Source organism: Miscanthus floridulus, chromosome 12, assembly GCF_019320115.1.
Source record: "Miscanthus floridulus cultivar M001 chromosome 12, ASM1932011v1, whole genome shotgun sequence".
Classification (NCBI taxonomy): Eukaryota; Viridiplantae; Streptophyta; class Magnoliopsida; order Poales; family Poaceae; genus Miscanthus; species Miscanthus floridulus.
In genome coordinates, this window is record NC_089591.1 from 40,066,095 (window position 1) to 40,083,408 (window position 17,314).

At 44.3% G+C, this 17,314-nt stretch overlaps 1 pseudogene; it reads right to left on the reverse strand.

Moving 5' to 3' along the window:
- Window positions 1-5,554: 5,554 nt before the first annotated feature.
- LOC136498247 (uncharacterized) lies at window positions 5,555-7,449 on the reverse strand (annotated as a pseudogene).
- Between the last annotated feature and the right edge of the window lie 9,865 nt (window positions 7,450-17,314).

Here is a 17,314-nt window from a genome sequence, read left to right on the forward strand (position 1 = left end):
ATCTTGAAGTGTGATGTGCATATACATCTCATGAGCATTGATCTTCCTCAAGATTTGTGTTGGTGTAGCGGTGGAAAGATCACCTTGGTGTAGCACGGTCACAATATGCCCATATTTGTCAATGGGGAGGACACTCAAGATCTTTCTTACAACATCGGATGGTTGCATTTGAGTAAGTCCAAGCCCATTGACTTCCTCTATAGGAACATTCAAACATGAATACATTTCATTAGTACATTCCTTAGGAAGCATTTCAAAAGAGTTGAGCTTTTTCATAACAAGATGATATCGTTCCTCACGCTCACTCTTAGTTCCCTCATGGAGTGCACAAATGTCCGACCATAGTGCATGGACGTCTTTGTGGTTCCTCACCCGATTGAACACATCTTTGCAAAGGCCTCTAAAGATGGTGTTTCGAGCCTTTGCATTCCACTTCTCGTAATTCATCTCATCGCCTTGTAGGTTAGTAGCATCCTGAGGTTTTGGGAAGCCTTGTGAGGCGGCTCTAAGTATACCAACATCTAGAGCCTCTAGATACGTCTCCATGCGAATTTTCCAATAAGGCAAGTTATCTCCCTCAAAGATAGAAGGAGGTCTATCCCCATGAGACATCTTGCTCTAGGCGGTTAAGCCTAAATACATGAGCACGAGGCTCCGATACCAATTGAAAGGATCAAGATGCCCAAGAGGGGGGGGGGTGAATTGGGCTAATTCTAAATTTCTTTACAATAATTAAATCCTATGGTTAGCCCAATTAACCCCTTATGCCTAAAAGTGTATCTAATTATTCTACCACACAAAAGACTTGCAACCTAAGTTCCAATCCTACTCTAGCATGGCAATTCTAAGAATGTAAAGACATGAATTGAATTGCTCAAAGTAAATGCCCAAAGTAAATGCTCAAAGTAAATAGAGAAGGAGGAACGCGGCGATGTTTTGCCGAGGTATCGGAGAGTCACTACTCTCCACTAGTCCTCGTTGGAGCACCCACGCAAGGGTGTAGCTCTCCCTTGATCCGCGCAAGGATCAAGTGCTCTCTATGGGTTGATTCTTTGACACTCTGTCTCGGTGAATCACCCACATTGCTCACAACTTGAGTTAGGTCACCCACAAGCTCCGTCGGGTGATCACCAAACTCCCAATCACCACCAAGCCGCCTAGGTGATGGCGATCACCAAGAGTAACAAGCACGAACTCTCACTTGACCACGACAAGCCTAATGAGAAGGTGGATGCACACTATGCTACTCTTGATCTTCACTAATGAGGGCTCTCTTTTGGATTCTCAAATCTCAATCACCTCACTAGGACCTTGCTCTTCTTGGCACTCTCTAAGATGTTTCTCAGCTGTTGGAATGAGCAAAAGTACCCCCACATACGAGTGGAGGTTGTATTTATAACACCAGCTCAAAAACAAATCGTTATGTGCCTCTACGTGGTGACCGGACGCTCCGATCATGTTGACCGGACACTCCGGTCAGTATACCTCGAACTCTAGTGTTTACAGTGTGACCGGACGCTGGCCAGCTTCCGGTCAGCACTGGCAGGACGCGTCTGGTCATGATTTTCCCTCTCTGGAACCTTACTGGAGTCGACTGGACGCTGGCCCTCAACGTCCGGTACCATGACCTCGCAGCGTCCGGTCACTTCCAAACGCTTTCTCCTTGGTCAAATGAACTGACCGGACCCTGAGCCAGCGTCCGGTCAGTATTTGACCCTCCATTCACTTTCAGCTCTCGAACATATGTGAATGAAGTTCGCTCCATTGGATCAAAGGGCTGTTATGGAGCTATCAAGTGCTAGTTTTAACAAGTGTGCACCACACCTAACTTACTAGACTCACCTAGGTCAAGCTATCCGTTCATATCCCCCTTAATAGTACGGCCAAAGGAAAAACAAAGTCCTAAACTACTCTAAGTGTCTTTCCAACTCCAATCAACACTTAGAACTAGTCCATCCTTAACCTTGTCGTCCATCCTTTGAAAACCGAAATGATTTCCATCGTAGGGGCATGACAACCATGATTGCCCAATTGATCTCCATTACCATGACCTAACTCAAGTGTTTCTGCAAAACACATGTTAGTCACAGTAATCACGTATTGTCATTAATCACCGAAACCCAACTAGGGGCCTAGATGCTTTCATGTAGGTTTTGGAGTTGATATCATCAGCTTCAATTTTGTATTTTTTCAGTTCCAAATTATAAGTCATCCTATAGCAAACATACATTATATCTAGATTTATAGGTTTTACTATGTATATCTAAAAAACCCAGAACAACTTATAATTTAAAACAAAGGAGTAGCTGTTGAATTCATAAACCCAGGGTCCCTAGTGGACCTGCTTTTCAGCAAAAGCTTGGCCCAACAGACGACGTGGTGAACGACGCGCAACTCCTGGGCCGGCCCAAATACCTAACGACAGGCCAGAAGGACGGCGCTCGCTTCCGACTCCGACCCGCCTCTCCAATCGGAAGGCCTGGCCAAGGAGAGGACGACGCTCGCTTTCGACTCCGGCCCGCCTCTCCAACCGAAAGGCCTGGCCAAGGAGAGAACGACGCTCGCTTCTGACTCCAGCCCGCTTCTCTGACAGGGGGTACACCGAACCTCTGCTTACAGCTCTTCTTCGACTGGAAAACAACCGAACGGGGACGCCCGCTCGGTAAGAACCCAAAGAATCAGGTAGAGCAAGTAAGGCAGGGCTCTCAAGTCAATCGTAATACCGAGGACCGTACCCTACAAACCTGCAGGACAGTGCTGTCAGGTCATGTCAGAAGGGTGCTCTGCAACCTTCTAGACGTGATCAGAACACAAACAGTGTTATGGACGCGACATTTATCCTATAGTATGGTAGGCGCCGACATTGGCCATACCAGAAGAACACGATGGAGCCTACCACATGCATCTGGCGCGTCAACAGTATTGTGGACGCCGACAAACCACCTTGTATCCGACAACGGGGGCAACAAGACTAGGTAGCACACACACTCTTTCTCTCATACTCTCTCTCTTGTAAAGCCGTCCCCTTCGTCTATAAAATGTCTAAAGCTACACAGAGCATACGTTCCAATACTTAGCGCACATAAGAGCTTTCGTCACTCTCTGCTAGCTTTAGACATTCTAAAGCTACACAGAGCATATGTTCCAATACTTAGCGCACGTAAGAGCTTCCGTCACTCTCGGCCCTTCGGTCCAGAGTCCGACCGGACCTCTGATACCCTCTATCTTACTTCCTCTCGTTTGTAATCCACAGTAAGCTTCGAGCACCTGGGCTCAGGAATAAAGTCACCGATCGACTTAAACTGGACGTAGGGCACGTTGCCTGAACCAGTATAAACTATGTGTCATTGAGTGTTAGGCCACATCCAATCATAACGTACGACAAAATTACAAATATTTATATGTTGATCACTTTTCACACCGACAATAGTGTTCTGCGGAAAGATAAAAGAAAGAAAGCTGAAAACAAAATTTATGCTTTTTATACCCGTTGAGGCCAAAACATCAGCGTCTGCTCTATGGGCAACTCCTCCGCGGTGGCCGCGTATAGTCCGTACCACTATCACTTTTCAGTGGGAGACGCTGTTCCTGATAACGTTGCCGATAAGCCAGCAAAGGCACACTGTAGCACTCCGTGCTCAACAGTCAACACACGCCGGTTGGTGATTCTGATACATCAGCGTGTGTGTGCATGCATCGTTTGGATTGCGCGCATATATATATATATATCAATCAGTGCAATCTAAACGATGCATGCAGCACAAATTCTCAGCATCAAGTACACATACAGTATAGTGCACAGCGGCAGCGGCCGGCTCGCAGCCCGGAAGGTCGTAAGCGATAGTGGATTATTTACTACTGGCTGATTTAATATGAGAGAAAAACACTATTCCTAACTAAAAATTTACGATATTTACGAGCGAGCGAACAAGCTGTCGATCGTGGTCAGCGCAGCCGCAGGCACATGATCTCGATCCGGAGTCCGGACATGCACGTACTACGCTGGTTGCAAACCCGGCCCTTCTGGCTCTTTTTTTTTTGAAAATTCCCCTTTTGGCTCTTTTACCCTCGTAGCAGAGATTTTATGCTTCGATCGCATTCGTCTCCCCGCGCGCACTTTCCATCGAAGCGGACCGCCAGCTTCTGCTCGCTCGTCGGCGTTAGATTTTCTGAACAGGAGCAGGAATTGTGGCAGCCATTGACCAACGGGGCGAAGAAGCGCGACCCGGGCCGGCTCCTCCCAAATCAAATCGCCGCGTCGCTTTCGGTTCCGGGGCCCGTGCACGCATTGGATCGTGCGCCGGGATCGATCGACCGGGCGGGTGGTGTGTGTGGTGGTGATGGCAGCCGCGAGACAGGGACCGCGGAATTAATTACCGGTGCTGTGCGCGGCTACCCGTTCTGCGCCGCCAAAGGTCAACAAAACCGGTCGATCGATGGAGCAACGGCGCCGGCGGATGGGGATCGGGAAAAGAATGGATCGAGCCTCGAGCGCGGTGGTCTCTCTGGACGAGCCTGCAGCATCTTTCTGTCGGCCTGCCTTTCGTTGCTCTCTCACATATGCATGCATGCAGGAGTTGCTTGTGGAGATCTCGTGGATCGCGACGACGTGTGTGCTGCATCGTCACACGCACCTCCTCCGTCTCCAAGCTTCACATGAATACTTTTTGGATTTTTCGCACTGTTCCACACGGTTCTAGCGTGACTGTTTCCTCGAAGGTCGAAGCCATTGTATTTTTTTTTTTTTTTTTGCATACGCAAAATTTTGCCACAAAATCTTTACGCAAACTTCTCGAGTAGTTCAGCTGATTGGGAGTTCACGTAGCTCAGCTAATTAGGTTTCTTACGATGGAATCAGCACACCTGCATTTAAGTTATCAACTTGTATTTTTTTAAAAAAAATATTTCAAGATTTAACAGTACATGTGAAAATATGCGTTTGTACTATGTTTCGGAAAAGTGAAAACTGTTACACACCAAACATTTTAGAGAAAATTCCGTACGCGCCGCTGAATAATTCCACAATACCAAGAAAACCACTGATTAATTGATCTGGACATTAGTGCCATCGAAAATGCTCTTATGTTCTATGCGTGCCACTACCATCTATACTGCAACAAACAGTAGTTATCCCTAGCTTAAAAAGACGCTTATGCCCCTCCTTCATAGATGTGCAGCAAAATTCAAATTCTACGTGTGCCACTGCGTGGATAATGGCATTGTTGTTATTTTGGCTGATATAAATGCGCGGACAATAGTGGCTCACATAGACAGTAGCATCATATCATGTAAATGCACATAAAGTGACACAAGAAAAAATTAGAGATAGAAATAACTAAGTTTAACAAACACTGATTTATCCAAGTTGAACATAGGTTCACAACCGGGTCTCACATGGCAAACTCTTACATAGAAGTACATAAGTTCTAGGTGCGCATATTAAAGATAGCACATGTTCACTTATCAAGTCTTACATAACAAATATGACAGATCTCTAACAGTTCCACAGAGACAATCCAAAAGAAGATGTCATGCAAAAGAGAACACACAACAATTAGACATTTAGCTTCCTTTTGCTTCTGGTGCACAACGCTAGGCTTTCAGGAGTGGAATGATCTACTTTGCTTCTAGTGCACATTGCTGGACTATCTTGAGGAGTAGGCGCCTTCTTCTTATCCTGCACAAGCTTGGCCTTGCCCCTCTTTCCTTTAGTCGACTTCTCTGCAGTTGGAAGCATGATTGCTAGGGCCATTGGTTCAAGTTGGTTGGAACCAGACCCTGACATCCTATAATGAGGACAATAGTATGGTAGTTAGGGATAGTGAACATGTCTTCTCCATGTAGCTGTAAAGAATTATAGTCAGGTTACTTACTTGATTGAGCTTGATGATGATGATGGTGTCCTCTTTTTCTTGGTAACAAGTGCAGCCAACTCAATTGGTGTCTCAGGAGGAAATGTCATTGTTGGTGCAGATTGTAGAGAGGGTGCATCAATGCTCAATTCTATTGTAGGTTCATTTGTTTTTGTCTTCTTAGATTTTGGAGGTCCTCTGCAACATTATTCATTTTTCATTACATGAATTGGAAAATATAGATTTACAAGAAATATAAATAGAGGATGCAAGAGTTATGAAGTATGATAATACCTAGCTGCAAGCATGTCAGCTTTGTCTTCTGGATCACCATCTTTGTAGGTCCACCAGTGATGTCCATGTTGCTTGTAAATTGGACACTGGTGCCTCCCTTTTCTAACTTGCCCACCTTCGGCACTACCCTTATGCCTCTGTGTCTTTCTTCTTCCAGAAGTTGATTTCAGCAATGGTGGATGCATGAAGAAACCATGCTGAGACTCAGGCCACTGAGACTTGTCTGGCAAAGCTGGAATTACCTCCTCGTATGCTGATTTCAACATGTCAACTGAGAAGTAGGAGTCCACATAATCCTCAAGATTCTTACCTCTAATAGAAGTGATCATAGCAATTGCATGATTGCAAGGCTTTCCTGAAACTTGCCACTCTCTGCATGTACAAGTTCTCTCCTTAAGGTTAATAGCATACCTGTATCATAAACATGTAAGCAGTAAGGATTTAGATTAATTAAAATAAAACTAGCATTGCATTTAGCATCATAAACATGTAACAAGTAAGGATTCAGATTAGTTACAATAAAATCAGCAATGTAATTAGCATACCTATAACCTGAACCACCCCTCCTTATCACTTCTCCAATGTCATCTGAACTTTCAAGCACATCCATATCCAAGTTTCTGCTCCTCTTCTTTAGATTCTTCACAATATGGGGTAATATTTTGCCATCCATCTTCCTTGCAATTTTCCTTCTTTTATTCTACTTGACCATGAGCTTTTGCCTGATCACATCCATAAGATCATCTAAGTTCTGATCTTTTCAATCTTGATCCAGTTGTTGAAGCTCTCAGCTAGATTGTTAGTGACATAATCTACTTTGGAGAGAGTTGAAAACTGGCTTCTGGTCCACAATTTGGTATGATTTTGCCTTAGATACTTCACTGCAGTACGTTTAGCTTCAGCCATTGCATGCCAATGCTTGTTAAAATAGTATGAATTCCAAGAATATGCAGCATGCCACAAGTTCTTATCAAATACCTTCCCATGATACGTCTTTTTAAAGTTACTAACTAAATGCACCATGCACTCCCTATGCTCTACATTTGGAAAATAGCTGCTACCCCTGCCATGATTGCTTGACCTGCATCTGTGCATATCGATAATCCTGGTGGTGTGCCTATAGCATCCTTGAGTTGCTGAAAGAACCAACTCCAATTCTCAGTTGTCTCGGAGTCAAACACTCCAAGTCCAACTGGGTACATCCAGTTGTGCCCATCTACTGCACAAGCTACTGCTAGCTGACCCTTGAACTTACCAGTAAAAAATGTGCTATCAGCAGCCAAATAGGGCCTACATCCTCTAAGAAAACCATCGACATAGGGTTTTAGTGTAAAAATAGCCTTCTAAACCTGATCTTCTCCTCGATGGTATAGTGATCTATGATGACAAAACTGTCAGGACATGCCTCTTCAACTACTGCTTTGAATCTGTACAGGTTATTGAAGCTTTTGTCCCAATCACCAAACAATTGTTTCAGCGCCAACTCTTTACCATAATAAACCCTTTTATATGACACAACAACTTTTTGTTCATCTTTGATCCTTCTCTACAGATTTTTAGGTCCAATGCTGGCATCTTCCACTAACCAATCCTTAACCTTCTCACAAACCCAAAACTGAGTGGCTTGCTTCACCTTTCCACTCCTCCTTGTACTACCACATTCATGACCATAGGGGTTTTTCTTCACCTGTGAAACAAAACCAGCAATTTCATTAGCATCATAAACATGTAAAATAAATAGAAAGAACTCACATTTATAAAAATCGGTATGATTTACCTTAACTGCAACCTTGTCTTCCATTGTTGATGCATGGATCCTTCACTAACACCCTTCTGATTTGGAAGAGCAATGTGTTCTATACCTCCCTGGATCACTCTTCTCAATGTTATATTAAAACTCATGCTTGATTGAATGCTGAGAAATAGCCAACTTAAACACACTCATATTGGGATAAATGCTACCTACTTCCATTGGTGGGTCATTAACATCATAAATAATTTCTGGTTCTATAGGCTGGGGTGGGTCCTACTGCTCCTCATCAAATGAGGCATCATCAGTTCCATAGCCCGATTCTAGTTCAGATTCAGAGCTAGGCACATAGTCTGCTTTGGTTGTTGGCTGTGTAGGACATGCAGTTTCATGATCACTATATTCAACCTCATCATCATCATCTCCAACATGCTCATTTTGTGGGAAAGGATTCACAAGATATGTTTCAAATGTGTCATCAGTTGTTTGAGTAGGTTGGGTAGCATGGAAATCAGTTTCTGTAGGTTGGGTGCCTTGTGTGATAGCTTTGAGAGGAGGATTTTGTGGCAAGGAAGGTGTACAAGGCACAACATCAGAGATGATAGAATTGGATATGTTCCAATCAGGAATAGAAACATGTGGCTTCCTAGTATCGAAGTAACCAATGGACATGCGGATGACTCTAGACTCTAGAGCTCTCATGCTTAGCAAACATTACAAGCAGGTCTTGGTCTGTTCTGATTTCTACATGGGATTCATCAGCAAGGTAGAATAGTTTGACAACATCATTGTAGCCACTAGGGTAGGAATGCAAGATGTCATCAACGAAGTCCTAGAAATTAGTATAATCACTGTCTACAACCTTGTTGAAACTATACCAGCCACCCTCCACTCTAGTATTGTTACCAAACAGTCAGATATCAAGGAAGAAACTTCTTTTTGGATCCATCCTACAGATGAACGCAGATCAAAACTATAGCTATCAAGGGTTCAACATAACCACAAGCCACAGAGGTGGAGGGAGCACAATGACTGACCCGTCGAGAAGCCAATCTGGACGACAAGGCTCAGGTTCTGGTGAAGCCATCCCGCCCTGGACCTATGCGCTCGCGTGCCGCGGGCGGGACCCGTGCGTCGCCACCTCTGGTGCCTGCATGCTGCGGTGAGGACCCACGCGCTGGCAAGCTAGAGCCGCGCGTCGAGGCCAGGACCCGCACGCCGCCGGCTGCCGTGCATCGAGATCCGCGCGTCACCGGCAGCCACGAGCCTCCTGGAATCCGCCGCTGCCGGGAAAACGCGAGCCGCATGTGGACCACCCGCGCCGTCTAGGAACCGCCATCGCTGGGATCTACCGTCGCCACCGCCGCCGTCGAGGAATCACTACTCTAGCCGCCAGGATCTGCTGCCGCTGCCCCGCCTTAGTTCGAGTTTGCGTTTTTTTCTATTCTATCGCGAGCAACAGGTGTCCTGGAATGATACGCGGCCCCAACCAGTTTTGCACGTCGCATTCCTGATGGCAAGGGCAGTTGGGGGATTTTTGAAAAAAAGGAAGACAATATGCTCTCGTTGACGGCTGGGAATCCTAACGGTTCTGACGGTAGTGGCACTCGTGGAACGTAGAAATATTTTCGATGGCACTCATGTTCAGACTCATTTTTCAGTGGCTTCCATGGTATCGTGGAATCATTCAGTGGCACACACGGAATTTTCTCAACATTTTAAGCATGCGTTCCTAATTTTATGAGAGAGCTATGTTTTAAAAGTTTGAGAATAAATTTAGGGTCTATAATAACTTGATCATCTTTGCTCTATCTGATATGTCCATATGACGATATTCTAACACATACTCTTATAGATACTTCAATATAACTTTGTCTAGTTGAATAAACTTTAATTACCAATTACACCATATTTTGTCATCCATATTTAAGTTTTTCCAATGCATCACACCTCGATTTGCGTTTGACATATGATTAATTGAAACTCTTTACTTTTGCATACCCTGTTTGGCTGGTATTAAAGCCAGCTGATAAGCCGGCTGAAGCTGTTTTGTTGTGAGAGAAAAATACTGTAGATTCTAGCTGATAAGCCGACTGATAAGTTCAAGCGAACAGGCCATAAACATGGCGTGAATAGTGACATACATCATGCATGTGTTGAGATAGTTTTTCTATGTCAACATGGCAAGAAGTAGATAATTTAGAAGGATATACTACAAAAAAAACTTGGGATATCTTTTTAGTAATGAAAAATGCTGGTAATATATATGCTAATTAATATATTACTTATCGTTATTTTAACCATGGTGGAGGTGGGTAATTTAATTAGTTTAAGGTTTACTTTATATTAGGTTTAGATGATGGGTTGCTATATGTTATTTTTTAATAATGACGAAGATAACAAATTTGGATTAAAATATTTCTAAGAATAACAAGACAAAGATCATGAGGTTACTTTGAGTTATTTCTCATAATATCACAGGGGTAATTTTTTAGAAACAAAATAAATTCAGTGACTAGCATTGCCTGACTGCCTTTAATTATGATTTGTTATTGTTCTTGTGTGAATATTTAGTTTTATATGGTGACTATTATTGTCGTTAATTAAAGATTAGGATCTGTGTTTGGTTTACCTTTCTCTTTTTTTTCTTGCTCGTCACCACGTCTGATATATATTTGAGAGGTGCTCTCCGCGCTGAGGATTAATACGAAAGACCAGTAGGATAAGCTACAAGGTTACAACAAAGTAGATATATCACCGCCCGGGGTCTACTTTTTCAACTTGCTGTAATAAGTTATAAAGATTCATACAAGAATCGTCATAGCAGCTGGCCACTATTGGTAACTAAAGATGGTCATGAGTCATGACACAGCCACCCAAATTTTTATTTACCAAATACAGTACGGCCTTGTTTAGTTCCAAAAAGTTTTTCTAAAAAGTGCTACAGTAGCCATCACATCGAATCTTGCGATATGTGCATGGAGCATTAAAAATAAACGAAAAAAAACTAATTGCACAGTTTGGTTGAAAATCGCGAAACGAACGTTTTGAGCCTAATTACTCCATAATTAAATACTAATTACCAAATAAAAACGAAAATGCTACAGTAGCCAAATTTTCAAATTTCACCCAACTAAACACGGCCTACCAGTGTTTTTCATGATCAATAGTGCAGCTGACACTTGATACAGTGCCAAAACAGTGTCAAGTGGGCGTGGGGTCTACGATAATTTTGTTTGTTTTGTTTCACCAGCTCCTCATGTTGGCTTGACAGTTGTCCATTGAGGGCATCCAAAGGACAGGAGATAGATACGCTATACATACATCTGGTAACTCAGGGAGCAAAGGTCACTAAGGCCAGCGAGCTGAAAGCCAGTGTTTCTGCGTCACTCCATACATTGTCACATTGTTTGAGACTAATAACCAGGGAGGAATAGACTGAGAGAATATATTCGAGGACACTCATGAATTATTTGAGGACAAGAACAAAGAATCTTATCTCTGCCGCATGTGAATTCAGCTCGATCTGTACCTTTGTCATCATGTCTAAAGTAAACACATGTAATTTGCATATATATTTCTTTCTTTCTTTCTAGCCATCATGCATGCAGACTCGTCAATGATGAGATGCATAACCACGGCCAATTGCATGTTGGGTGCGTTTGTCTGCCCCTCCGTCCTCAAATGCATGTGGCCATGGATGGAAGCGTGATCTTGGAGTAGCCGGATCTGTTCCTGGACGCTGCCAGTGTGACCGGACAACATAAGGATCTGGTAGAAGCAGCTGGACTGAAAATTGGTGAACGAAAGGGGGTTTAAACTTGCGCCCTGTGCTGCTCTTTCCTGCTGGAAGAGACCTAGCGCTCAACAGTCAACACCAGCACCTGCATGGTCTCTGAAAATCTGAATCCACCTAAATTAGGAGGCGGCTAGCAGTGGTCAGGCTAACTTCAGCATCACGTCTGAACACCGAGGCGCCAAATCTGAATGTTTTCGGATTCCCTGCGGGCTGCAGTTGTGCATCTATCCATCGTTTGGTTGCCACACAAGAAGAACGTGAATTTGAAGGGTACGTGTTCCAGGGAACAGAAACGATCTTTTTGGTTATAGAGAAGACAGAAGACCCGATTCGCCTGGCTGTCACCAACAATAAGGGGGTTACTAAAAACCAGGTGCCTGTTATTTTCTCTACATTCTGGCGACGTTCTCTAGCTGTAGGATTCCAATCCAGTGGACATCGTGCCTTGTTTTCAGGCTGCAGAGCCAGCAAGGTCACCGGCGGTACAGACTAAGCAGGTCAGGCACCTGTAGTTTAGGAGGTGTGCAACAATAAAGAACACAAACTTTTTGGTCGCAGAACGATACGATTCCGCGACAAGAGATCACACGTTTCAGGACAGGAAAGATAGAGCAGGCAGGTACGCAGGCACCACTTCACTCTCCTACTACCTTCCCACCTGGACGCCGATGCAGAACCTGCAGCAGCACGCCCCCCAAACCCCTCTCTTTTCAGTCTATTTTTGCCTTTTGGTCGGGAGCACTGGATTCCGGTTCGTCCGGAAACGCACGGGTCAGATCACTGGATGCTCCGGCATCAGTTGCCATTGTTCCTTCAGTTCCCGGGACGTACGGCTGAGGCTCCATAGGTTGGCAAGAAACGTCTTCGAGCCGTCTCAAAACAAGGTAGTACACCAAAAGCCTGCCTCGTAGATGTGCAATGCAATGCATGTTCTGAACATAGCATGTGATGTACCTTGCACGGGGATCGGGGATACAGTGATGCAGATGATCAGATGACGAGATGCTGAAATGGCATAGATAACAATGACATACTATTTCACAGTGCACACGCAATCGAGCATAAGTTGCTCATGCCGTCTTAAAAAAGTTTCGCAGTGTGTATATTCATGTAATCAGTTCTATCAGCAGAACGGTCGTCTCGTTCTGATGTATCGAACTGCACGCATTCTGTAAGCTGCACCTCGCGATCTTGGCGTCTCCGGAACAGTGTCAACAAATCATCCATCTGGTGCTCTGTCTCTGTGGGAGCGAATTGTTAGCAACCGGTCACAGCAACTCCATTAACAACGATACGTACCGGTAGCTGATACGATATGAGAGAGTCGGGGAGCAGTGATGAATCTAGGATTTTAGATCAGGGTACGCCGTCTAAAAATTTTCATATACAATTTGGTAAATCCATATTAGTAATTCAGTAATAATTGTAAAATCGACTACATGATTCGGTATAAGTGCACTAAATAATACAATAAGGCTTAAATTTATGGATTAGTTAAGTTAAAACCCTCCACTAAATACAATATAAATAGTTCAAAAGTCATACCGATAATTGAAATATAGGAGTAAAAGAGTACAAGAGACTTACAACTCTATTTCTGACTATTTTATTTGACGCTTTCGAAGGGACATAAATATCTTGATTATATCATCTTCACCAACTTCAAAGAAAATATTCCACTCAGTGAAAGTGACTAGACAATCATCTAAAAGACTATCTCCACCATATTTCGTAACTTTGTTGTCACTAAAACCATTGCAGAAAATACTTTCAACACTTGCCGTTGCCACGGGTAAAAGCAACACCAATTTGAGATGCTCATAAACCATTGATACACTTTGTGCCTCTTTATTTCGAAAAGCTTAACTGAGAGAGTTTCTCTTTAGAAGAGCATAAATATTAAAAAACACAATGTTAAATAATTAATCAATTTGTTGTTTGTGATGTTAGTAAATACTCCATCCATTTTAAATTATAAGACGTTTTGGCTTTTCAAGATACATAAGTTTTGCTATGCACTTATATATACACTACGTCTAGATTATGCATAATAAAAGTAATGTATCTAAAAAAATCAAAATATCTCATAAATTGGAATGGAGGGAGTAGCTATGAAAGTAGATAATAATTTTCTATAATAAGACGAAGAGTAGAAGATTATATTTTACCAGGGAGAAATTATGAATCAGCGAGCCTCTGTGACTGCGTGGTCGTGCAAACTGCAAACTGCACACGAGTGACCGGAGGCAGCAGGGCACCGACCACCAAAACCAGGGCGTCACCGTCACGCCGGCGTCAACAGTCAGTTAGGGGGCGGCAGGGGGCGGCATGTTCCGTGAACCGTGACTCCTCAGCTCCGATCGATGGATCAAGATTTTTTTTAACAAATCGACGGATCGAGATAATAGCCAAAAAGTGAAAGGTCCGAGGATAACCTTGCCGCGAACTGGCCTCTTGGGCCTTCTAACTTCCTGCTTCCGTGATGGATATAGCGTCATCTGTGATCCAAGTGATTTCTTTCCTTTTTTTTAATACAAATACAGAGATATAATACATATATGTTATTAGTACATGCCGGTCAGACATGGTATGCCGGTGCATACCCGGCATACCCTGTGCCTCCACCACTGTCGGGGAGAGCCGGAGAGGAAGCAAGGAGGGAAATCGAGGATGAAAAACACAAGGATTTGTTCGCACACACGAACACGTCACCATGTGCCTCCGACGATGAACGCGATACGCAAGACACGTCGTCGAATGTGTCTCGCCGGGAGCGCGATACGCAAGACACGCCGACGAGGTCTCTTAAGACCCAAAACCCCACATGCCCAGAAGGGACCCCGTCAGGGCGTGCGGCAGCTCTGGGCTGCCCTAGCCGGCCTGACCGCTCTAGGATTTCGCCATCTTTGAAGCGATGAAAATCATCGATAACAAAGAACGAGAAACAATAATAGATTGAAAACATGATAAAAGATAAAAAGTAGATGTGTTTGATAGATTCAATTATGTGTTAGCAATAGGTCGTCACCCTTTATATTTATAGGGCGGCTGGTCTTTCCGGATACAAATCTATACGGTGCAAAAACAGAGTCGGAGCCGACGTATCCTTCCTACTCACGATCGGCCAACTACGTGAACACGTTGCTATCCAAATACGCATGCATACGTGTACTAAAAATCCTTCTCGAACTATGGAAACCTGAACCGAATTTTTTAGCCTTTTTTTTGAAAATTTTCACAAATATGCCCTTGGAGGAAAGATTTCAAAATCTGGATCCTAATCTCAGCGCCATCTTACACGTCTTGGTGCCAACGTTTCTGACGCCGAGCTCTTAGGCTCGAAGTCGACGTAGCGGTGATATGGCAGGCATCTCGGTGCCAGTAACCCTAACGCCGAGCTCGGCGCCGTAGATCTTGGCGTCTTCCTGGCGCCGAGCCTTTCTTATGTATGGCCCAAATTCTTTCTCTCTTCCTCTCCCTCTCCCTCTCTCTCGCACCTCCCTCGCCTGAGCAGCGCACCGCCGTCGCCGTCCGCGCCCTCTCCCGCCCCCGGCCGCCAGAGCCCACGCGGCCTTGCCCTCGCTCGCGCCAGGTCGCCCGTGCCGCGCCCTGAGTCCGCACCGGACCGCCGCGCCCCGCCGGTCTCCTCTCCGGTCCCCGCGCCCACGCCGCGCCCTCGCCTGTCCCAACGTGCCACCTGCGCCCGAGGCCGCCTTGGCCACGCCCCGCCGTGTGGCAGAACCACCCGAAATAGCATACTTACGAAGGCGCTCATCTTCCATCAGACACTAAGCACCCCGAAAGTAACTACAGCGAGCGGTGTCCGTCGGGCACACCCTAAGGGAGAACCCGAAAGATCCACATTTTTCCCAAGGATCCAATAATGAAAACGAGTTACAACACAAGTCTATCTCATACATTAGAGTTTCTTAAAAAGTACATTATTACAATACCAAATACAGAGTGCGAAATAATAAACAACGGAATATTAAAAGATAACATCTAGCGATAAGATAACGAGAATTCCGTCTGAGCCCACCAGATGGATCCTCCACACAAGAAACTCCTCAAGCGTCACCTGCAACAGGGGTAAATAAACCCTGAGTACACAATGTACTCGCAAGACTTATCCGATAGTGGGAATACTTTCCCGACTCCAAGGAATATGCTAGGCTTTATGGTTTGCTGGTTCTCTTTTAGCAAAAAGCAATACTAATAGTGAGTCCTTATTGATACATTATTATCATCAGCCGTATTAAGTTTTCATCTAGTCAATCTATATAAGCCTGTTCTACTTTCAAGCAAGAGTTGAGCAATCAGTTCCATTTCTTCTCCTTTCAACTTTCAGTTCTTACTACGGTGCTAAACCGCAGACAAGCCGTACCGGATAACCCGGCGATTCGCGAATCAATGTGCCCAGCTGGGTGCCCCGAAGACACACGCCCCGCTTGTACCCCAGGCACAAGCAGGACTAACCCACCACTCTCCTGTCCCGGGTGTCCAGGTCCCCGTCCAAACTTGGACTCCAAGCCCCCACATTCTGAGTCCCGGACTCAGTGCGGTGCAAGGACCTCCACCACCTCCTCTTCCCATCAGTCAGTCCGGAAAGAGCCGGATCCACGACAAGAGAGCAGCAAGCCTTCCCTGCGCCCATACCCAAGTATGTGCTCGGGACAATAATCTGTGACTTGCCTAGAGTCATATGCAACGACCGGTCCTTAATCGACACAGACAGGGAAAAAGTGTAACCGGGCTATGCCCTGTTGGCCGCAGGACACAACCCCTCACACCCACCAGTACCAAATCCACATCCCTGTCCGGTCACCATTTTCCTTTCCATTATTTCATCATGATATCATAGTTTAATCACCTATTTGCGAGTAACGACAGGTTACTCACGCTACCGACATCCTGAGCATAGCAGCTACTCGACCTGTACTAGTAGGACTCATGGTGGATATATTTATGCATGTAGCTTCCATAAAATGCCTGTAACGTAAATGCATATCATATAAATATATTCAGTGATCATTTAAAAATAGGGGTTATGCACCAGGGCTTGCCTTGGGCAGGTGCGGTGTCAGCAAAGTCAGTGACGGGTGGCTCTGGAACGTCCTCCTGCACGAGGATCTCCTTGTACTCTTCGATGACTTCGTCGTACTCCTGCTCGCCTGAATGTCACGATCTCCAGTGGCTCGTCCTCTATATGCATGCAGTGATGATGATGCAATAATTAATATATAGGCAACCTGCAACTCTTAAAATAAGAATACATCTACCAAGCTACTAAGCTAACTCTAATGACTAATACGCAAAGTTACCTATTATTCCCACTAAACAAGTATGAAACATTTCATGTATTATCTTAGCAACTAAAGGCATCCTTATTGTTAATATCAATTTACTATATATATAATAAAACAAGGTGCACTAGCTACCATGCATCATAAAAATTTATTCTCTAAATAACCATAACGAGCATTTCAAAATAATAAAGTAATCCTAAAGGTATCACTGAACTATACGAACTAATTACACTAACAGATAGGTCATGAATTTAGGAATCTAACAAAATTTATTTCACAATCAATAAATAAATTCAAATGAGCTCTAGAGATG